A 25,127-nucleotide genomic window follows, 5' to 3' on the forward strand; every position below is an offset into this window, starting at 1 on the left:
ATACACACTAGATTGAAGACAGATGCTTCAAAACATATGGATATGAATGTAGAACTGAAGAGGTTTTCTGTGTGGGTTGTGGTGTTTTCTGTCGAGAATGGGATGACGTATGCCTGTAATCCAGTAACTTGGAGGTAGCGGCTAACAAATTGCTTGAGGTAGGAGTTTGAGAATGCATGAACGCTGCAAACTAATTTCGCTTCTGCCATATTAATAAAATCCAGTTCGATTTTTGGCGAGTCTAAAACCAAATGTTTTCACTGTCTTCTACATTCTGCTAAGATTCACTGAGTTCCTTCTGCTCGCTGTAAATTGGCTGATCTGCTCCCCAGTAGGCTTTATGACTAGCAATATCAACTCGAACATAAGACATGCAAAAATCTGTGCAAATTGTTGGCAGTTAGTCCAAATTCTCACAGTGCTTGTCCCTGCTGTTTTAAAGAGCTGACGGTGGGACCCGCATCGTATGCTCCTCCGGATCCCATTTCTTTCGTTTTTTGCCGCATCTGCGATCCTAGACATTGTAGTGCCATTGCAGCCCTCAGTAGTGCTATTGGGACCGCAAAATCCAGGCCAGTGTTCAGATCTGTGAGCTGTCATCAATGGTCACAAACCTGAATTGTTAACTCTGCTTCTCTCTCCACACATGCTGCCAGACCTGCTGAGTATTTCCAGCATTTTGAGTTTTTATTTGAGTTCCAGCATCTGCAGTATTTTGCTTTTGTTCAACCAGTTCAAGTTACCTTTAATACGCATTCCCACCCGAACTGTGAAATTCCTTCAGAAATATCAAAGAAAATCAGTTCAAAACCACAGTGGCAGCAGTGTGTACCATCTACAAGATGCACTGCAGCAACGCACCAAGGCTCCTTAGACAGCACCTTCCAAACCCGCGACCTCTACCAACTAGAAGGACAAGGGCAGCTAATGCATGGGAACACCACCACCTGCAAGTTCCCCTCCAATCCACACACCATCCTGACTTGGAACTATATCGCCATTCCTTCACTGTTGCTGGGTCAAATTCCTGGAACTTCCTTCCTAACAGCACTGTGGGTGTACCTACCCCACATGGACTGCAGCGGTTCAAAAAGGCAGCTCACCACCACCTTCTCAAGGGCAATTAGGGATGGGCAATAAATGCTGACCTAGCCAGCGATGCCCACATCCCATGTATGAATAAAAAAAAATTGATCATTATAACCAAGCGCAGAAATATCGGTGTAAAGGGGGAATGGCTGTGGAAAGTAAGATTTAGTCCTTAATTCGACTAATTACCATAACCAGTAAATTCCACTGTATCTCCAGTAAGTAAATTTGGAAAAGTGCTTGGCAAGACACTTCACCAGTTAGATGACAGTGCCTCTTTAAATCAATACATTCGTAGCATTCTACCCTCCAGCTCTCCTAACCTCGACACAGCAGTCGAATTTAAAAGATGAAAACTCCTTTATCACAAATTCAGGCAGTATCTATATGAATATGGAAAGAATATAGCTATCACTCTGCCCTCCGTGTTGCATGAACAAGTAGAAATGTATCATTGTAAGGCAGAAGAACAGAGGGAATATAATGTCCCCATTTTTAACTAAGGGCCAACCCAAACGTGGGGAAGGCAGGGCAAGCTTCAAGCGTGCTCAACCTCTCCAACATAATGGGCCAGGCCTCATTTAAATAAGTAAGTCTTAACTCCTGCCCAAACCTGACGTTAATCATGTGGTGTGATTGGAAGCAGAGGAGCGCAACAGGAAGTCACAACCAAGATGCAAAGGGTTCCATACAAAGGAAGATCTAATGGGGAAGGGGCAGCGTTGAGAGGTTGAGGGGGTGGGGGAGCAGTAGTGAGGGTTTGGAGAGTGTTGTGAAGGGGTGGAGTGGGGCGGTATTGTGAGGGGAAGGGGTATAGTGAGGGGGTGGGGGGAGGGGTGATGTGAGGGGGTGGTGGCTGTGTTGGGAGGGGGAGGGGTGTTGGGAGGGCCTGGTTCCAGATGCGATTGCACAGGCGAGGCGATCCTGAAGCAGGGGCGGCCCTGGTCCCCAATTGTCTTGTGAGGCCTAGCAGAGTGCTCCTGTTCCTCCTGACCCACAAGAAAACCTTTTTTAAATAAAAAATTAGCCTACCTTTCTCTGGGTTTGTTGCTCCTTTGCGCTGAATGCACAACTGCATGTTAAAACCCGATTGGGGTCTACATTCTGTCATCAAACCTAGATATCCAAATATTGTGGGCAGGTGAGCGCCTCACTTCCCGAAATCCGGGTGTTAAAATACAGGCCAGTATGAGTGTGGTGCCAAGCTGGAGTGCAGGACGCTACCACTTTTTTAACCTGCAAGCCACATTTTGTCGGATGTGTGCAGTAAAATTGGCCCTAATATTTTTCCTTGCCTACCAGTCAGGTTGTTTTTTAAAAATGCACATGAAATTCTCATTCAGGCTTTATGACCACTGCCACCCCTCCACTAAACTAATAAAGATAGATGAATGAAAGTTGATTGCCGGCTGACTAAGCAGGAAAATTTGCTGAGAATAAACTCCGCAATGGCTAATTGTAGCTGTAAAGTAGTGTATTTAAACAAGTAGAAAAAATAATCCTTTTCGATTTGAATTCCTTTCTCAACCATCTTCTATATATTTTTGCCATTTGATTAGGATTGAAGATGGGGAGGAGGGTAACTGACTGGAGCTTACCTTCAAAAAGCAGCAACAAATGCTGCTATTTACTGGGTGAGCCTGGGAACCGTCTACTTTCTGTGTTGATAGGTTTTTCAGAATGCTCCATTTCCTTGTACCTGTGATTCATCGGCTACATTGCACCCACAATGATTGTTCGATACAGGTCCGAGCATCCAAAGAATTCAATTTTACTGCTTTCAGAAGAGAACAGCTGGTGTAAAATCTGAAGCACTGATAGTGAACAATTATAACTGCAGGTACACTAATAATGTTTGAAGGAATTGTATTCCCTAACCAAGTATGTTCACCTAAATAGATTAATTAGAGACGCCAACAGAGTGGTATTTTGTTTACATTTTCATCTGGAAGACAGTTTCATTTACATACTCTTAATAAAGTTTGTTTATCAGAATTTATGATTAAGAAAAGATTAGGCTTCTGAAATAGAAAACATGATTTCTAATGTTCTACAGTCTGGTGTATTTAGTTGTGTATTTAATGGTAGAGGTTTTTTCTCCTTTTTCCCATTATCAGCAATATAGCTGATGAATCTATATAATTACATCATCTCTTAAATGTTTAATTTATTTGTTGAGATTGAGTTTGGGTATGTCTTGCCGTGTATAAACAAAGTGTGCAAATCTCTATACAGTATCCTCCGATTCCAGACAAAAAATGTTATTAAATGCACTCTTGTTCCATCAGTATCTGAGTTCTGCTACATTTTACCCAGCTCAGTGGGAGTTGTGCTGTGTAATGTCTAGTGTAGAGTATTTTGAGGACATTGCGCAGATCTTTACAAAGCTTCCTGTGCCTATTGATCCTGAACGCTGATGAACAGCTAATACTATCACCAGCAAATTGAAGGAAGTGGCAGGGACCAGTAAACCATTTTCAGGGAGCCAGAACTTTGTTGTTTTGTGATTGAATTTTTAAAGAGAAATGTTGACGTTAATGAACTGCTAAACCAATATGTCAGCTAGCTCACACCATCTGGGTATCATAAGTGGGGTGGGGGGGGGGGAAAAACCTGCTGAAGAATAAATAAAAATGCAAAACTGAATGTTGAGCATTCTCATTAGTATCAATACAGTTTAAAATGAGTGCCAGGAGGGAAGGTAGACCACAGCAATGGCCTGAGACATGGAAACAATGGGACTTCTTACCCATGTAAAAGATAATGGCCTTTATCTTTTATATACGGAGTGAAAAGGAGACCATATTTGGACAGTCTGCAAAATTTGATAATCATTGTAATGGGAATTATCCTCATAAAGGTCATGATACTTTTGAATATTAGCCAATCCAATTTAGTGCAGAACAATATGGTTTTAAATAATACATTAAAGATTATAAGGATGTCTTATTAAAATATTTAATATCTGTACTGGAAATGTAAGGCACCAGATTTTAGTGGTATGCTGAAGAAATCTTTTGAAATAATCTATGAACATAATACACAATGTATACCTATGGCTCCTTCTGTATATCACACAGCAGGTTTATCTTCAGACCAACTGGAGGCCTGAAACAATACCTTCATCTACAGCCAGCATGGATTTGTAAAAGGTAGATCATGCTTCACTAGTCTAGTTGAATTTTTTGATGGAGTAACAGAAGGTTGATGAAGGGAATGCAATGGATGTTGTTTGTATCGATGTTATGAAAGTGTTTGACAAAGTACCGCATAAAAGGCTGGTTAACAAAACTGAGTCTCGGGGGATAGGAGTGGCAGTGTCAGCTTGGATAAAAATTTTGCTAAAAGGGCAGAATACAGCGGGTCATGGTAAATGGTTGTTTTTCAGACTGGAGGATGGTAGACAGTGTTGTTCCCCAAGGGTCTAGGACCACTTTTGTTTTTACTTGAATATTGGAATACAGAGTAAAACTTCAAAATTTGCCAATGATACCAAACTTGGAGGTGGGACAGACGTCGAGGATGATGCCAATCGACCTCAAGAGGACATTGATAGGCTAACAGAATGGCAGACAAGTGGCAGATGGAATTTAATATAGTGTGAGGTGATGCATTTTGGCAGAAGGGATAGGGAGAGGCGATATACAATTAATGGCACAGTTCTAAAGAGTGTGTAGGGACAAAGGGACCTGTGAGTTCATGTGCTTAGATCTTTGAAGATGGCGGGACATATTGAGAGAGTAGTTAGAAAAGCATATGGATTTTGGGCTTCATAAATAGAGGTATTGAGTACAAAAGTAAGGAACTTATGCTGAACCTTTATAAAGTTCTGATCAGGCCACAACTAGAGTATTGCATCCAGTTCTGGTCACCGCACTTTAGGAAGGCTGTGAGGGTCCTTGAGAGAGTGCAGAGGAGATTTATCAGAATGGTTCCATGGATGAGGGATCTTAGATACAAAGTTAGATTGGAGAAGCTGGAGATTGAGATGTGATTCGATTGTGGTATACAAGATTATTACAGGTTTAGATAAGTCAACAAAGAAAAGCAGTTCCCATTACCTGATCAGACAAAGACTAGAGGACACAAGTAGAAGGTTTTGGGCAACAGATGCAGGGGAAATATGAGGAAGAACTTTTATACACAGCAAGTAGTAATGACCTGGAACTTGCTGGCTACAAGGGTGGTGGAAGTGGAGACAATGAATGATTTCAAAAGGAGCTTGGATGGGCACTTGAGGGAAATAAACTTGCAGGGCTACAGGGAAAGAGCGAGAGAATGGAATTCACTGGATTGCTCTACAGAGAGCTGGCATGGACTCAACGGGCCGAATGGCCTCCTTCTGTGCTGTTATGACACTCTCTCTCTACAACAGACTGCGCTGGTTGGGTGTTCTCACTTGGGTTGATTTTAGATTTGGCATCTTCGGCGGAATTTCGAAACACCAGATTCTGTAAAATGTGTTAGAAGCAGTATTAGACAGAAAGCCAGCAAGATTTTTAGGGCTGATTCATATCCTGGGTCTTAAACTTCTTGCAACATCGCAGAGTAGAGGCATCAGATGTTACACCATGTGACTGATGCAATCCTACTTAACCAGTGTAAAAAAAAAAAATCCCACATATAATACAAATATGTAGCCTTTTTGAGGTTATCTGTAAGCCCCTATAGGTTGTGTCTTCAATGATCCTACATAACTGCAAGTTTTAATTTAAACCTGAAGGAATTGATAAAACTACATGTGAACTCGAACAATACAACATCATCCTGGCAGAGCATCTGAATTGGAATCACATCTCAGCTGGAGAATGAACTCTTCCATAGTCATTGAGTGATCTTTTTGCCGGAATTCTTCAGGATGGGAAGAGAAGTGGAATTGGTGAAGACTGGGTCTCAAACGATCGCAATAAATTCAGAAATGGCAGGCTATTTGGTCCAGCTTTGTCCATTCAGCTGAAAAGAAAAACCTGCAATCCCCCAACATCAGAAGAAAGTAGTTAGATTATTATAGTGCCTTTTATGTCCTCAGGACAGTCCGAAACACTTCACGAGCAACGAATGCTCAAGCAACAGAAAATGCCATGGGATTTTGATCACCTCAGCAGTCAGACGGGACGTCATTTAACCTTTGATCAGACATCATCTCTGACAATGCAGCAATTCCTCAGTACTGGACCAAATTGTCACCTTAGATTATGGGTTCACGTCTTTGGACTTTGAACCCATAACCTTTTGACTTAGAAAGTGTTACCAATGAGCGATGGCTGTCTTTCCGCTGAGTTCTTGAGAGACCAAAGCTATCGCCTGTTTTCTTTTGAAATAAATTCTTACTGGCATCAGTCTATAATTGACCCTCATCAGTTGGGATCATTGCCTCTTTGTGCTATTACCATGGTTTACCTTGATGTAATGATCTGCTTTACCTTTTCCATAAACTTCAGTGAGGCAACCTCACACCTTCCCCGCTCTCTTTTTTCCCCCTCGCCCCTTCAGACTCGTGCTCTCTTGCTGCGGATCAGCCTGGTGGTTCCTCACTGCCTTCAATGCCTGAACCTTTTCCTTGATTGCAAAAGCTGGTAGTTGAGATGAGCTCTGACCAGTGCAGCATATGCAGAAGGTGGGAACATGGGAAAAGGCACTTCTGCTTTTGGCACGAAAGGAGGTGGCATGCAGGCTTGTCCAATGGCCTTGATGTCATTCCTGCCCATACGGGAAGGAGACATAAATCAAATATTTCTCCCTGTTCTCTTCCAGGTGCTCTGTCCTCCTTGAGCCTGCTCAAGCATGGATCCTGCCTGAGGTTAAAATCCACCCCACAGTTTCTATCAGATGGGAGTGTTTGGCTTGGATGTTTGGAATATTACAGGCATCTCTTCTTTGTCATTATTGCCATGGTTACGCCACTGAACTCTTTAGTGAGGGAAGAAGACTGTATGAATTGCACAGAATGTTTAGGTGGAAGGGAGAAATGACCATTCCCTGCTTGATTTGTCTCCGTCCATTTGATCGAGGCTATTTTTATATTGTTTGGGAGAAGATTAAAGCCGGGATTATTGGTGACTGACTGGAGGAGGAAGTCTGATGAAAAGTGGCCAGAAAATGGTGGACTGGGCTGGATTTTTGGTCCCTGGATCTAGCCCACTGGCATCGGGAGCAGGAAGGGCTACCCGCTTGCAAGCAGCAGTTAGCCAATTGAGCTCATTGAGCTTAATTGAGGCCAATTAAAGGAGGCCAACTAGAATTTTCCGGTCGGCCTCAGCATCCCATTAACATCAATGTTCCTCTAAGCTGCACAGGCCCGGACGTTCCCGCGCAGTCTTTGTAACAAGTCGGCCCCTTTAAGGTTCCATATGTGTGCAGCGGTGTAAAAAAAAATTTTAAGGCCCCATGCGCGTAAATGAATATGCTGCACACAACAAAAAAAATTTAGAGGGGGCATTGATTTGCAGTCATGTCTTCAGGTGTCATACCAAAAGCTCTGGAATTCCCTTTGTAAGCCTCTCCAACTCTCTCCATCTTTAATACATAGAAACTAGGAGCAGGAGTAGGCCATTTGGCCCTTTGGGCCTGCTCCGCCATTCAAAAAAGATCATGGCTGATCATCTAATTCAGTACCTTGTTCCCGCTTTTTCCCCATATCCCTTTGGCATTAAGAAATATATCTATCTCCTTCTTGAATATATTTAATGACTTGGCCTCCACTGCCTTCTGTGGTAGAGAATTCCAAGGGTTCACCACCCTCTGAGTGAAGAAATTTCTCCTCATCTTGGTTCTAAATGGCATACCCCATATCCTGAGACTGTGACCCCTGGTTCCGGACTCTCCAGCCATTGGGAACATCCTCCCTGCAGTTAGCCTGTCTAGTCCTGTTAGAATTTTAAAGGTTTCTATGAGATCCCCCCTCATTCTTCTAAACTCTAGTGAATATAGGCCTAGTCGACCCAATCTCTCCTCATACGGCAATCCTGACATCCCAGGAATCAGCCTAGTAAATCTTCTTTGCACTCCCTCCGTGGCAAGAACACCTTCCTCAGATAAGGAGACCAAAACTGCACACAATACTCCAGATGTGGTCTCACCAAGGCCCTGTATAACTGCAGTAACACATCCTTGCTCCTGTACTCAAATCCTCTTGCAATGAAGGTCGACATACCATTCGCCTTCCTCATTGCTTGCTGCACCTGAGTGCTTGCTTTCAACGACTGGTGTACAAGGACACCCAGGTCTCGTTGCACCTCCCCCTTTCCCAATCTGTCACCATTCAGATAATCTGCCTTTCTGGTTTTACAACCAAAGTGGATAACCTCACATTTATCCACGTTATACTGCATCTGCCATGCATTTGCGCACTCACCCAACTTGTCCAAATCACATTGGAGCCTCTTTGCATCCTCCTCACAGCTCACATTCCGCACCCCCCACCCCCCAGCTTTGTGTCATCTGCAAACTTGAAAATGATACATTTAGTTCCCTCACCCAAGTCATTACTACACTTCTTAAAACCTATCTCTTTGACCAAGGTTTTGATCACCTGCCTGAATGCTGCCGCCTTTGACTCAATATCCAATTTTGTTTTCTCTGCTGCACTTCTCTGAAGCACCTTAGGACATTTTGCTATATTAAAGGTGCTGTATAAATGCAAGAAGTTCTTGTTGCTGGCATTATTTGCCTGAATGATTTCTTCAGGCGAGTAGATACTGCAGAATCTGGAATGTGGAAGTGTTTAGGAGGGGCTAGGGGTTTGCCATTTCTAACACGAGATACAGGTTTATTCGATGCAGTGGACCCCATTACCATCGGATGACTAGAACAAGTATATTAAAATAGTTTTCAAAAGTATTCCTTCCTTTAAGGAAGCTTTGAGTAAAATAAAATAATCGCACGCTTTTAAAATCTGATTTATGTCCTGATTTGTCAGCTATTTCTGTGGACCTCATTCTGTGCTGTACAATTCCAAGCATTTCACAAAATGAACTCCTTTTGAAGTTTTGCTCAACACAGTAAATTCTGCCTCTGTCCATCCATCAACCCATCCATCCTGCATCATAATGAATGAAGCTCTGTTCCTAACCCTCAGGCGGCCTCAGTGTTCTACAGAATGTATATCTGCCCAATGATGTAGACTGAAGGTAACGCTTGGAATTGATGCTCAAGCAATTAACTATCAAAGGTTAGAGGTAGGGCAGCACAGCCAAAGTTGTTTTGCCAAAAAAAAGGTCTTTCTAAACTTTGCCTGTGCCTATATTTTGGCACACTCATATTTCCTATCCATTTTGCTTCCTTGTCACACTTAATTATTGAAAAATTTATTTGAGGCAAATTCCTTACAGCTGACTGGCTCCTGAATAAATTTCTTTCAGCGGTCTTTGTGTCTCACTCACTGCCTGCCACACTTCAGGAACTGCTACCTTGATGTCAAGGGCACCTCACCGATGGAATTCAGCTCTTTTGCCCATGTTTGAGCCAAGGCTGTAATGAGGTCTGGAGCCCAGTGATCCATGACAAATCTGTTAAGAGTTTTTTGAGGTTGTAACTAGCGGCGTAGGTAAGAGGGAAACCGGTGGGTTGAGTGTATTTGTATTTTCACAAACCATTTTGTAAGGTGCCACACAAGAGGTTATTACATAAAGTTAAGGCTCATTGAATGGGGTTATAATATTTAGCATGGATTAAGGATTGGCTAACAGACAGAAAACAGAGTGTAGGGTTGACTGGCTGTAACTAGTGGGGTACCACAAGGATCTATGCTTGGGCCTCAACGATTTTATAATCTATATCAATGACTTGGATGAGGGGACTGAGTGCAATGTGTTCAACTTTGTTGACAAAGAAATTGCAGGGCTACAGGGATCGAGCAGGGGAGTCGGACTGACTGGATAGCTCCGTGGAGAGCTGGCAGGGACTTGATGTGCTGTAAATGACTCTCTCTGTATAATTAAGTCTTGTATCCAGCCTGCCTTTCAAAGGTATCACATCTTAAGGTGTCACCTGCCCTTAATGTGAAAATGAGCAATTACTTGTTCATCAGCCATTCAAGTATTTGGCTAAACATGAATCAAAAGCAGTTTGGGTGCAGTTGATAGATACCAATGAAAAACAACTTGCATTTATATGCCACCTTTAAGGTAATTAAAAAGTCCCAAGGCGCTTCACACCAATGAAAAAAGAGCAAGCGTCAAAAAACAGCAATCAAATAATTCAAAGCATTTTGTGAACTTAGTTTGAGCTGTTCTGACAAAGCAAGCTTACAAAAGTACATTATTTTGTCTAGGTTTTGGTTTGGTGGCTGCCCCTTTAAAACTGAGTCATTGTGCAAAGGGAGTTGAACAGACAACTGGGGCCAAAGTCTTGTACCAATCCTACCCTGATGTAATATTGTGAAGTCTGTTGTTATAGTTGTCCTGGGAACCAGCTTGAGAGAAAGTCTAACACATTTTCCAATACGTACAGACGTTCTGATTGTTTCAGTTTTTTTTGTCGATTCCTTGTGGCTAAGTTTCATGATTCATGTCATCCTATTAACTTTCTTATGGGATATAAAAGAGGAAAAATTCAGGTCCAATAATGTGGTAGATGTAAATTGCTTAAAATGGGACATTTTAGAAAATCTGAGCAGCACAAAGGGTGTTGTAAAAAAAAAAACTTTAGAAAAGGTGGGCTATTGTTCCGGATAAACTGGGGAAGTGCTATGTGATTTAGAAATCATTTCTAAATAATTAGTTTAGTGTTTGAAGTTACTATTTTGTCCACTCAAGTTCAGTGGCAGCTTTACTATATTATGTGACTTCTATTTATCCTTTGCCTCACATTTTATAAAAAAAAAGTACAATAGCTAAAATAATGCCCTGCAGTCTTGATTTCACACTGTTTTCCAAGTATTTGTTCCATTGCTATTATGCCATGTCTGCTTGTTTTTGTGTGATTATCCTGTAAATAAACCCATTTTGGACTGGGTTCATTTTATTTACTACCTTTCCAAGCAAACAAGGGAATATGATTTGCTTCTCAAAAAGACCCGATTGCATTATGCTGCAATTAAGGGGTAATTGTTAGTTCTGTTAGTACTGCAAGTACAAGGGGCGGAGGCTTTGGTCATAGGTGACTCAGTCTACCTATGGGAATTGACTTTCTGGGTGTTAAGAGCTGAAGGAATCCAAATTCCAGCAACTGTCGTCGTGATTCTTTTTTTAAGCTAACAGAAAATGTCTTGTGTAAGCATGAAAGTTGTAACACAAAAGGCACAAAGAAAGTAAAACACTGTTCTTACTCGTACACCAGCCCCTGGAGCATGTTTAGCTGTGGAGGCCTGCTCCTTTGTAGGAACCTGGGGCTCAATTTGATGAGCTACAGTTACTGAATTAACTTTGCTGCCTGCATTTTTCTACTGATGTTTCAGCTTCTCCCAGTTGGCTGCAGTCCATGTCAGTCAAGGCAAACCCTCTTCATTTTGCCTCCTGAATAGGGAATGAAGTTGCCTCCCTTCCGTGTCTAATGAACAAAGCCACATTTTGAAACAGAAGGGACAATCCATAACTTTTTTTTTTACCGTCAACAGGAAGGCTTACTATGAAGCTCTATTTAGGAGCAGTTACGGCAACTATGAATTTATCTTTTGCTTCAAAAATAGTAAGACCATGTAAAACAGCAACTTTTGAACTTTATCTGTGGTTACTTTATCAGAAGTGTATGTCTAACTCTACATCGAGAGGTTACCACAAGCACCCCTGACCCATTTCCATATCATAGTACCCCCCACCCCCGAAACAATGCAACCTCCAACTCATTGTAATCAATGCCATGGGCGTGTACAAGTTTGTATATTTTAAATTAATTTCCAAAATATCTTTTTGCATTTTGAAGTGACAGTCAAACAGTGAGTGTTCATGAATGCTTCAGAAAATGTACTAGCATTAAAATTTGGGGGGATTTGAAGTACAGTTCAAATCTTGCATTTGGGCGTAATAGAATGGAATTGTACTTGATGCCTTCCCTTTCAACTGCAGGAATTTTCTGAATCTTGCTGTTGAACTGTGCTAATTACTGATGATGGAACCCTGGGTTACAAATTTTTATTCAGTTCTTTGCATCTCATCCAGTTCTTAAACCATCAGCTTATTAGAAGGGACAGGTGCTTTGGAGCTGACTGCAAAATGAATAGACCATCTTTTGTTATGTCTGTCTTGATACTCCGTCTTTCTGTTCCAGTCTGCTATGGCTGCTGAATGCACCTTAAGGGTGAGATGAGGTCATCCAACAGTTTAGGGTTTGTTATGTGAGTGACCTATTGTAGGGGGTGGGAGGGAGGCAAATAAGGCAGAGTGGAATGCTTTGTCAGGATTCAGGATTTCACCAGTAACACAGTGGCAGGAAATGTATGAGGTCATTGCTTCCTTCAAAGGAAAAATGTCACGGCATCCACAGATGCTTTTAAGTGGATAACCAATTTGCCTATGGCATGCAATTTTACTTTTAATTTCTGAAGGCTTTCTCACAGTACAATCTTTGTTATGCAATAGCAATTTCTGGCACAGAACTAAATGATTACAGCCTTTATGTCTTGTCATGTTTCAAAAAATTGTCTGATCAAGCTTATGATACAGGCACTGTTACTTTTTTTTTTAGGAATGTTTGCTCTTATTTAAAGGTAGTGTTTATATCACAAACTTTAATCTTGGCTTCAGAAACCCAAGAATATCTACCAGGGGGGGAGGGGTGATGGAGGTGGGAGGTGGATATCACCTGACATCAGGTTTATGAATGTTTCTGTATTTTTTTGAATGAATAACATGTTATTCCTCCTACTCTATATTAATGAAACATCATTTCCAACAATTGCATGCTTTTCCTCTTTGTAGTTTTCACTTCCATCCAGAAACATAGGATAGGGAATAGTCAGAATTTTCTGGGTTCCCTTGAAGTGTGTTAATATTTGCAGGGGATCCCCCTGGCATATGTTAATATTTGTAAGAGGTCAGGCAGAGTGAAAATTTTGAAGTCAGTGATCAACATGACGAAAATCTTTCCCTTCTATTTAAAAGCAGATTTAAAAATTTTGGTTTTAGTTTCCAAATTTGATGCAGTTCACACTGTCAGAAAATAAGTCTAACAAAGGTGAAATTTCAATTGAAAAGAAAAGGCCATCCGAATGTCATATCATTTTAAAATCGCTGTGAATGGTGCCACTGTTAATAAGGTGGTTGAATAACCTGCCAACTAGTCACGTGGACACATTTCAGGAGGGCCGACCCCATGCTCAGAGCTGTGGGTCTCAGCAGAAATCAGACGTTTCGAAGAGGAAGCGAGTAGAAAGAAATCTTTGTAATTAGGATACTAGTTTGTGAACACTCTGTGTTTGCCTGATGTTCCCTGCCCTGCTATTTTTAACCAATATTTGTGTGCTGTTGTCCCATGGTGTTAATTCGGGACTCTGGTGTCTCTGGCTACATTGATACAAGGGAAGACAGCCAAGATAACAGAGTATGGAAAGTCCTGATTCTTTTGCATATCCCTAACGTTTCAAAGCAAATTGCGCTATCATATTTGTCATGGAGCATCTATTTAAGTGAGCCAGGGCGCTGTGCATGCTGTTGTCGGAAGACATTATTGGAACTTCTCCACACTAATGGATTGCGTCTAAGAAGTCATTAAGGTGCTTTTTCCTGCAGTCATAATTATCCATTTAGCAATGAGCGGATTTCCTGTTTATAGCCATTGTATTGAAAGGTTACACGCTGAAGTGCACATTAGGTCTTTAAAGGTGGCTGCACGGACTGCTGTGGACCTGGAAAATAAACAGCTATTTGATGTTAGGAAGTGGCTAAAGATTGATGAAAGCTGTAAAGCTGATGTAAGAAAATAACACTCTTCACTATTTTCATGAAGTGCAAGTTGTGTACAAGCATTTAAGATTAGAGAGATTACCTCAGGATGCAAAACACCCTAAAATATAGTAAATAATCAACGATGACTTGCACTTATATAGCACCTTTAACATTGAAGATGTCCCAAGTCACTTTACTGGGGTTCGAGGGGTGTGGCGGGGAAACTTGGGGACGACAGGTGGGACTGATGGAGAACAAAATAAATAATTCTTTTTGATAAGGGACTGGACCCTTATAGGCCATGGAGGGAGAAGTTGACACGAGTGACCAAAAGCGTGCTCACAGTTAAGGTTTGGAGAAGGTTTTGAAAGTTGAGGAGAGGCAGAGGGGTTTTGGAAGGGTGTTACAGGGAGAAGAGCTGAGGCAGCTGAAGGTTCCATCATTGGTGATGGGAACAAAGGGAGAGGGATGTAAGTGGGGAGGGGGGCGGGGCGAGCCGGAAAGTGCAGGGAGTGACTTGAGGCTGGGCGATGTTGTAGAGATAGGGTACAGTTCGGCAATGGAGGGATTTGAGGAAGAGAATGAGGATATTGTATTTAATGCATTGGGGAACTAGGAGCCAATATAGGTCAGTAAGGATGGGGGAGGTAAACTGCAGGATATGGGTGTCTGCATTTTACCATAAGGGGTAACCTTCCAGGACGAGGTACGGCATGTTCTCACTTTAAGCACATATAAATGACCCCCCCCCCCCCCCCTCCACTCCCCCCCAAAAAAATTATTGTAATTTTCAATAGATTTGTTCGATGATGTTTCACTGGTTTGTTTCTTTTCAAGAGGTAAAGTGACAAAATATTCCACTTTTTTTCTATCTCGAGATTTATTCATGCCATGTGTTGAAAACATCCCATCGAGGCACTCATCAGTTCATGCTGACAATCAAGTCCTCAGTATTTTCTGAATTCTTAGAATTTTTGCATATTATATTTTGAGATGTTTAACTGGAATAAACAGGAAAGCAAAGGGCAGGCACTTCCTCTGCAGCTTGATGTACTCGAAGAGTCCATACGACCATACAAATTAGGAGCAGAAGTAGGCCATTCAGCCCGTCGAGCCTGCTACACCATTTAATAAGATCATGGCTGATCTGTTTCTGTCTCGAATTCCACACTCCCATCTACGCCCGATAATCTTAGATTCTTGTTAGGCAAGGGAATCTATCTACCTCCGCCTTAAAAATAATCAATGACGCCGCTTCCACTACCTTCTGGGGCAGATAATTCCAAAGTTGTACAGCCCTCTGAGAGAAAAAAATTGTCCTTGTCTCTGTCCTAAAAGGGCAACACCTAATTTTAAAACTGTGCCCCCTAGTTCTGGACTCACCCACAAGAGGAAACATCCTTTCCACATCCACCTTGTCAAGACCATTCAGGATCTTATAAACTTCAATCAAGTCTCCCCTCTCTTTTCTAAACTCCAGTGAAAACAAGCCCAGCCTGTCCAACCTTCCTCATAGGACAACCCGCTCATTCCAGGTATCAATCCAGTAAACCTCCTCTGAACCCTCTCCAATGCATTCACATCCTTCCTTACATAAGGAGACCAAAACTGCACACAGTATTCAAGATGTGGTCTCACCAATGCCCTGTATAGCTGAAGCATAACATCCTTACTTTTCTTTTCAATTTCTCTCATAATAAAGGATAGCATTCCATTAGCCTTCTTTATTACTTGCTGTACCTGCATACTAACCTTTTGTGACTCAAGCTCTCGAAGACCTAGATTCCTCTACACCTCAGAATTCTGCAGTCATTCCCCATTTAAGTAATACTCTGCATTTTTATTCTTCCTGCCAAAGTGAACAATTTCACATTTTCCCACATTATACTTCATCTGCATCTGTTTCACTTTTGCCTGCTAAGAATTAGGCAATATAGTTTTCCAAACACTCTAACGCTTTGTGTCGGAAACTCTTTAGTGTATAATTCAAACTGTCCTGGTCTGACATGCTGTTTGGGGGCATAAACATTGAGAAATTTAACAAATGTTTTGGAATTGCAGAGTGCTGGTAAATATCAGGATTCCTGCAGAAATTAGAGTAGGACGACCTCTTCACAACACATCAAAATCTCAGGGACACGTCCGATTTTCCACTCATCACAACAATGTTAGGAGCAGTGATTTTCCTTTTAGGAGTCTTCACAAGAAATTGGACAGGGATTGGAAATAAAGAAGCAAATTCCAATTTGAGCAACATTGCTGTTTGAAATTTGGTAGAGTCTGGGGGTCCTTTAGAAAATGTTCTCATGTTATAGGAAAATTGTTGAGGCTCAACTAGTGTTCCTTGTGTAATAATGTAACTGCCTACTTGTCTCAATCGGTTCATGTTCAGCTTCTCTGTTACGTGAACACATGGGTGAATTTGGGTCAAATTCCCAAGGGGAGAGATTTCCATCTGTTCTAGCTACAACCGATGTTATATTAGATTTTTCTCAAGAAAAAAAATTAATTCTTAAACCAATTTGTTTTTATTACTATACTGGTGCAGAGAGATGAAGAATGTTGTTACAACTCTGGCATGGAGTGAAATATTCTGTGCTGTTTTCATCTACATCATCTCTTTCCTCCTGTCTTCGATTTCAGCAATATATAAAAGGTTAGCCTGTGTCATAAAGTGTCTATGATGGGAAGAAGCCTCCAGCCTGACAAAGTCTGCTGATTGAACCAGAGCCCAGAAAAGTCACATGCATCCATTGTTAATCCATGCTTTAATTGCAACCTTTCAGGTTGAATAAAAGGCCCTCCTATGGCTAGCTACAGGTTTCTGCTGCTGAAAATATTACTTAGACATGTATTATTAATGTACCCAGAAAAAAAAGAGCCTGCATTTATATAGCACCTTTTATGAGCTCAGGACGTCCCAAAGTGCTTTACAGCCAATGAAGCACCTTTCGAAGTGTGGTCGCTATTGTAATGTAGGAAATGCGGCAGTCAATTTGCACACAGCAAGCTCCCACAAACAGCAAATGGGATAATGACCAGATAATCTGTTTAAACAATGTTGTTCGAGGGATAAGTATCAGCCAGGATACAGGAACACAGGAAATAGGAGCAGGAGAAGGCCATTTGGCCCCTCTAGTCTGCTCTGCCATTCAACTAGCTCATGGCTGATGCCAGGGAGAACTCCCCTGCTCCTCTTTGACTAGAGCCATGGGATCTTTTCGGTCTACCTGAGCAGGCAGATGGGGCCTAGATTTAACGTCTAGCTCAAAAGACAAAATGTTCTTTTTCATTCCCGCCCCACCACCCAACAGCTGCCACACACCTTTTATCCTATTTCTTCTATGTCTTCTCCATCCTTCTGACCACTTGCTGGGGTGCAGTTCCAATGATATTGGCAAACTTCTAATAGAGTTTCCAATCCTAGTTAGACATATCCCTGGAGGTTACATCACATAACTATTCACCTCCAACAGTCCAATAGCCGAACAGCCTTTTATCTCATTTCTAATATTTTTTATAACTAATAAATTAAACTGTTCAAAGAAAATGAAAAAAACCACAATATTATTAACACTTATTAACACCCCTATGACTCCCCCCCCCCCCCCCCCCCAACCCAGGTTGCTAACAACAGTGTCCAGGAGAGTAATCCAATTCTTGAGACTCCAGAGCAATCCTGTCGGATTTGCAACCCTATTCTGATTCATTTCCCAAGTGGCCATGCTTACTGAGTAATTGTAGGCAGTTTATGTCTCCAACACATTCAATCTTGGAAGCATTGCAGCTAAACCCAAACTTATCCCTTGCATAAATGAACATTTCTCAGTAGGGGTTAGTGATCAGAAATTGGAAGTCATGTGCCTAGTCCAGGGGCACTGAGGCCAGTTATAGTACCTCCCCTCCTGCTTTGACTGAGATCATTGAAAACAGCACTGACCAGAGATTGAACCTAGAGCCTCTTAACTAGTATGGCTCCAGAGGTGTGGTGCATTTTACCAACCAAGCCATGAAGTCTTGGTGAAGGGTGACTGTGTTCTGGGAAAAGTGACCTTTATGAAATTGTGTGTTCACCTCCTCTTGCATATCCCTGATATTCATCGTTCCACCAATGATGGCTGGGCCTTCAGCTGCCTAGGCCTCAAGCTCTGGAATTCCCTCAGTAAACTTTTCTGCCTCTCTCTCCTCCTTTCCGACATTCCTTAAAACTTATCTCTTTGACCAAACTTTTGGTCGCCTGTCATTTCTCTTTGTGACTCAGTGTCAAATTTGTAATTGATAACAGTCATGTGAAAGAATTTGGAATGTTTTATGAAGTTAAAGACGCTATATAAATGCAAGTTGCTGTTGTATAAGACAGCAGTAAAGCTCGGTTTAATCTGAAAAGTGCTTTGTGTTGTAAAATTGAATATTGTTGAAGGTGAGAAAAGATTTGTTTGGATTTGAGGACATTGGCTGGGAGTCTCAAGGTTTGTTTCTCTGTTCTTATTGATGGAATTAAAAAAAAATAATAATTGCATCCGGGAACAAACCTGTCCACAATAAAGTAGCTAGAGTTTGGAGAGATCTATCCTAATTAGGGCCCGGTTTTTAACTTTGTGTAAGTGAATGGGTTTTGAGTGAGTTAAAGTCTTAGTGGGTTCCAAGTTATGGGAGGAGAAACAGCCATGTGCTTTTTCTGATGCTGCCTTATTCAGATTGCCTGTTTCCCTTCAACATGAGATGGCGTGTCACGAGGTTTGGGAAAATGTGTCGCTTGTGTTTCTAAGAATTACTGATCAGTACTTTAAAGATTGGTTTCCAATGGGTGCTGATAGCATCACGCTGGAGCAAAGCTAAGTGAAGTTCCTGATTTATCGATCTGTTATGAATCTTTTACATTTAATTGTGTTTTGCAATTACTGCTTAAACTATATAATTCATTTTCTGTCATAAAATGAGATGTTCATGCAGAATATGTACAATGGGATCAATTCTACACTTTATTGAGCCACCTGAAGTAGGTGCCAATGCCTAATGGTACAGGACACTACCGAGGTTACAAAGAGTTCGTGAGATGGGGTAAATCCAGGAGTCGTGGTTAAATGATGTCAAGTTTGGGCTTTGATAGCCTATAAATTGTAGAAGTAAGGCAAGTCCAATGGGTAATGGGGGAAGAATTAGTTGGAGTAGGAGACAAAGACGACTTTTGATTTCAACACAAAATGTAGAGAAATGTAAGTATCTGACGTTAAGTCCTATTTGGGACCGCAATGCCAACACACATACACCTCTCAAACACAGGAACAGCAAGATTAAGAGTAGTACAGAGAGAGGTCTGGGAGCAGATTGCCTACCCATGTTCTGGTTAGACACTGGTGCAAGGAGGCCTGAATTGGGGCTAAAAATATTCATTTACCATTTTAAAATATGAGGTCAAAGTTGACGGTGAAATGAAACATTGTGGAAGGATCAAGTGTAGCATGATTTTTATGTGGATAAACCTGCCCTCAGTCATAAAGCTAACATCTCAGAGAGTGATTAGTCATTGCTGAACTGAATAATGGGGCATAAATTGTTTGAGATTGTTTGTTTTTTTTGGTGCGGTCGTCATGAATTGCCAGTACACCATCTTAGATTCTGATTGACACATCTAATGAAGTATTAACGCATGATGTTGTCACAGAACACACATGCAGTGTTCAATACTTTAAATATGATTAGTTACTCATTAAGGGAGAGCCTTCCTAGTCATTGTTTTTAATAGGCATTTGGGAATATTCTCTATTTAATACTGTGACAGGAAACCAATGTGGACAAATCATCGACAAGGACAGATTAATGGTTAAATTCAATCCAATGTACGCATTGGGTGTGATGTCCAGTCAGTACCAGCAGAAATGTCTGGTCCAAAGGGTGGAAACCAGATGGCAGGTTGGGAGTTGGCTTTCGTTGCTGCTAACACTTAAGAAGCACCATTTTGTTTCTCGTATTCCTAACTTGAGAGTTTGCATTGAAATATTTTAGTCTTTCATCCATCGGTAAGGTGAGCCGATCTTCTGTACCGAATGGTATTGTGTTGATCATCTTGCTCTCCAACTCTTTGTGTTTGACAACTGCAGGAACCTAGGTAGCTAGCGATCCCTAGATTCTCATCCAGTTATTTTATGATTATTAAAAGTTGGCTGAAGGTTTGCAGAGTGCTGAGGAGCTGATGACTAATTTATGGTTAGGTACATGAGAGAATGTCATGGTCCCTTTTAATGTAAAGTACCTGACCTTTACATCTCGATTGTGTCTCAAACAGGATTCGATCAGGGTGAAATAGCATTACTGGCTCACATAGTTGGCAAAGTCACAAATTTGGAAAGTGCTGTTATCCATTATCTTTTGAGACTTTAGTAGACTTTAAATAGCCAATAAAAGTTGTATTGATGAAAAGAGCTTGGACAATATCAAGCTGAAGGGATCACTTCAGAAAATGATGGTACTGGGAGTCAAGTAGTGAATCCCATGTTACACGTGAAATGTTTACCAAAGTGGCACAGTTCGTTCTACTGTCCAGGTTTCATGTTAGAGCTTAAACGTCGAGAATGCAAGTTTGACCACTGATGAGCCACTTGCCAAGGCTCCTTCGACAGCACCTTCCAAACCGGCAACCTCTACCACCTAGAAAAAGACGAGAGCAGCAAATGCATAGGAACACCACCACCTGCAAGTTCCCCTCCAATCCACACACCATCCTGACTTCCAACATTATCGCCATTCCTTCACTGTCGCTGGGTCAAAATCCTGGAACTCCATTCCAAAGAGCACTGTTGGTGTACCAACACCCCAAGAACCGCAGCGGTTCAAGAAGGCAGCTCACTGCCATCTTCTCGAGGGCAATTAAAGATGGGCAATAAATGCTGGCCTAGCCAGTGACGCCCACATCTCCCGAACAAATAAAAAGAAGAAATATTGATTGACTCTCTGTTATTCTTTCTCCCAGCCTGAACTTCAAGATGGTCCTCCTTTAAACATTGCCTCTTCAAGCTATCAAAATTCCTTAACTTTCCTCTTAGCCCATCTCCCTTACTGTTGCAGTTATTCTTGTCAGCACCTTTACGATCCTTGACTATCCTTTTTGTAGCTTGGTGGCCAGAAGTGGTGGTGAGCTGTCTTCTTGAACCGCTGCAGTTCTTGGGGTGTAGGTGCACCAACAGTGCCGTTAGGGAGGGAGTTCCAGGATTTTGACCCAGCGACGTCAGGATGGTGTGTGGCTTGGAGGGGAACTTGCAGGTGGTGGTGTTCCCATGCGTCCCTGTCCTTGTTCTTCGAGGTGGTAGAGGTCGTGGGTTTGGAAGATGCTGTTTAAGGAGCGTTGGCGAGTTGCTGCATTGCATTTTGTAGATGGTACACATTGCTCTCACCGTGGCACATGATTGGCATTTCAGTGATTCCCATTTGCATTTTGGTTTTTCATTTTGCCACAATTTATTTATTCTCATCTTTCATAGAATGTACAGCACAGAAACAGGCCATTCGGCCTAATTGAGCAAGCCAGTGTTTATGCTCCACATGAGCCACCTCCAATCCCTCTTCATTTAACCGTAAGAATCTATTCCTTTATCTCTCATGTTTATATATCTTTCTCTTAAATACATCTATGCCACTCACCTCAGCTACGCCTTGTGGTAACGAGAGTTCTATATTCTCATCACTCTCTGGGTAAAGAAGTTTCTCCTGAATTCTCTTTTGGATTTATCAGTTTAACATAACTTCTCTGCTTTTAAAGTCTACCCCTCTAAAAATGAACTCAAGTGCTTTGTTTGTTTTTTTTTAATGGCCTTATTAATCCACATCATTAATTTTAGTGCTTTATTTATCTGTACCCACAGACCCATTTAGACAGTTATTTTCCGAGGACTATGCAGCCTCTTTATTCTTCCTACCTTGTTCTGTTGTAGCTCATTTTCCTCCTCAGTCTAGCCCTCCCATCCTGTCGTCTGCCATTGCTGCTGTGTGCATGTTAGTAGGAGATTCACTCCACTCTGATTTTAATCCAGCCCTGCTCAATATTCCACCATGTACCCTCCCCACCTCTGCACCACCCCTCCCATAATCACAGTATACACTGCACTCCACAAACACAGCCCATTAGAGATGAACTTCCTATATAAGGAATGGCAGGTGCAAAACTACTTCATATCACTCTATGGCCCAGCACATTAACACGCAAGCAATCGTATAAGATATTTCATTGAAAACAAAACTTAATATTTCAAAAAACTAAATTTGGATGCTTTCCTCTCTGCTTTAGTTTCAGTAAACTTGTGCATACATTTTCAAACACTTTGTCGTTTAAAATCACTTCTAATCTTATCCGCTTGTCATTTTACAATACAGATTGAGCCAGTAAAATAAAAATAAGATTGCAAGGAAGCTAAGGATTTGAGGCAACTTCCCTTGTGCACAAAATAAAGCTTTGTTGCTGGCTCCTCATGTTAATGTAATAATGAGTGATTTCACTTCTCCATGTAATACAGCCCTGGGGAGTCGCAGAGCTCACAGTCCATTACTATAAGAGAGATCACATTACCAGAAGATCCAATATAGAGTTTCATAAACAGGAAAGTACTTCTAACTAAAAATCTTATTACAATGACAGTTGGTTCCTGTTATTGTGAAGATGTGCTTGAAATTCAGGCTTGATGTTTGAGTTACACTTTATTTATAATTCCTGTGGAAAATACACATTCAGATATATTAAACATGTACTTTCTTACTCAAGTGCTGGAAAATTCTAGTTTATCAATTACACAATTGGCTCAGACGAAAATTCCGCTTTAAGGAAGCTAGTTTTGAATAATTGTCAGTGCTTCTGGTATGAGAATTCCTAGGATGCATTTTCTCTGTACAGGATACAGCCAATATTGAAGATTTTCTAACATTCTATATTTAGAACTTGAGGTAGACAATGGGAACTAAATACGGGTTTCAGATAACAGTGGTTTTGAAGGAAGCCCTTTTGTCTCTGCTGGGGAGTGGACAATGCACTAAACTCTCCCGATCTCCCCACGTTTCCAGTCAGTGTTAGCCAGATGGTGCTGCTGCCTGTAATCAGACATTAATTGGGTTGGCTGGGCTGTCTCCCCATCAAAATATTAATCCTGCAAATTGGGGGTATAGGTGAAGAGACAAATTCATCATCTCTGGCCGACGTGACGAGGGATATCCTCGGAAGGAAGGTAAATAATATCTCAATATTCGTAGCTGTGATATAAAAGATCCTTTTGGTTCAAAAACACTGTGCCAACCACAAAATTTTGGACCGATTCCAAGTTGAGTGGGTCAGCTAGACTCTAAGTCAACAAAGTAATCATGTCATCCAAATAGGACATTGCTTGGGAAGTCCACAAAAGCCTGTTTCATCCAAAAAGGTCTTGCAAGCAATATGTTCTGAAACATTAATGAGCAATCCCATTGACCTACAGTGCACTATACACACTGGGTGTTATGTTGTGCACTGTAATTTTGGCCTATGCCAGATATTTCTCATGCTGAGCACCAAGGACCTTTGTTCCCTACAAATCATATTATGACCTTTTGCACGATGCCTGGTTGGCCAGGGTTGAATATATTACTGTCGTTTGCTCACTAGAAATGACACAGATGCTCCTAGTCTGTTGTTAACGAAGACACAATGCTTTCTTGCTGTCCTAATAATACTGCACTTATAGCAGTCTGTAACACAAATCTTTTAAAGGTAAGATTGAGCCCAATTGACAGAACCCTCACATGTTAACTTCCATGTTGATCGAAGAGTTTAATACTCTTCCCCTTTGATCTCCTAAAACTAACTGATAGAAAGATTATACACAGTTGAACAAAACTATTGAATTTAAGTGATGGAGTGTATTCAACAAGTTTATAATCTCGCTAGTCTGTTAGTGCATGGACTCAAAACAGTTTATTGAAGGCTTTTTAATTACTTCAAATAGAGGTTGGAGAGGGATGGGAAGAGGGAAATAAATGAAGGCCATACAGTAAGATCAAACGTTAAATATGGTACACCGATCCTTCCTTTTCAACTAATTTATTTCCGAACTCGTAGGATTTAATAATTCTTGCCTTCCCAAAATCATATGTTATTACTGCCGTGAAGTGTGTCCTTTAATCTGGTTACCTTTTGAACAGACAGCTTTTCATGTGTTTTAACACAAGTGATGGCTAATAAAGGCAATCACAAAGTCGGAACCTCTGGCACAAGCCCTGAAGGAGAGAGGAATAGGAAGCTAGAGTGCTATATACTGCAAAAACAATTCCTGTCTGTCAGCAGTTCAATGTAATTAGTGACTTTAACAGATCAAATTGTACTGCATCTAAGGAAGATGTAGCACAAAAATGCTATGAAGACACTAAAATGAGGACCCTGTTAGGAATAGAAGAAAAGAAAGACTTGCATTTACATAGCACCTTTCACAACCTCCGTCCCAAAGTGCTTTACAGCCAATGAAGTACTTTTGAAGCTTAGGCACTGTTGTAATGTAGGAAATGCAGCAGCCAATTTGTGCATAGCTAGCTCCCACAGACAGCAATCTGATAATGGTCAAATAATCTGTTTTGTAATGTTGGTTGAGGTTAAATGTTGGCCTGGACACTGGGGCAAACTTCCCTGTTCCTCTTTGAAATAGTGCCATGGGGTCTTTTACACCCACCCAAGATGGGGCCTTGATTGAATGTTTCGACTGAAAGACGGCACCTCCGACAGTGCAGCACTCCCTCAGTACAGCACTGGAGTGTCAGCCTGGATTTTTGTGCTCAAGTCCCAAAGTGGAACTTGAATCCACAACCTTTTGACTCACAAGGCGCGAGTGCTACTAACTGAGCCACAGCTGGGACAAAGAAAGTTGAAACACGCAGTCTCTTGGGACTATATAATTATCAGTTTGTGTTTTGAGTTTATAAATAAAAAAGGAAATTATATAAGTCTTCACTTCTGCATTTTATCCCCTCCAAACTTGACAGGATTAAAGTCTCTGATCCCCTATAGTGAAGGTCTTAGGAATTTGGACAGCTGCAACATACTTGCCAGTGGAAAGCAGTTCACAGCACAGAGTTGCTGATCGCACAAACTTGACGTTCCGACGTGGGGCATGAGTGGTTGGTGTGGGAAGTGGAATGTCCCATTGAATCGGATTGGGCCTGTTACTAGCACATGCATGATTATAATTGAGCGTTATCAGCAGTTAAGCT

The 25,127-nt window shown here is 41.4% G+C and overlaps 1 protein-coding gene across 1 annotated transcript in view; it reads left to right on the forward strand.

Moving 5' to 3' along the window:
* The window catches only part of LOC137381425 (proprotein convertase subtilisin/kexin type 7-like), a 233,323-nt gene that overhangs the window by 143,506 nt on the left and 64,690 nt on the right, over positions 1-25,127 (forward strand).

The sequence above is a fragment of the Heterodontus francisci genome, chromosome 22 (genome assembly GCF_036365525.1).
Source record: "Heterodontus francisci isolate sHetFra1 chromosome 22, sHetFra1.hap1, whole genome shotgun sequence".
NCBI classification, from domain to species: domain Eukaryota; kingdom Metazoa; phylum Chordata; class Chondrichthyes; order Heterodontiformes; family Heterodontidae; genus Heterodontus; species Heterodontus francisci.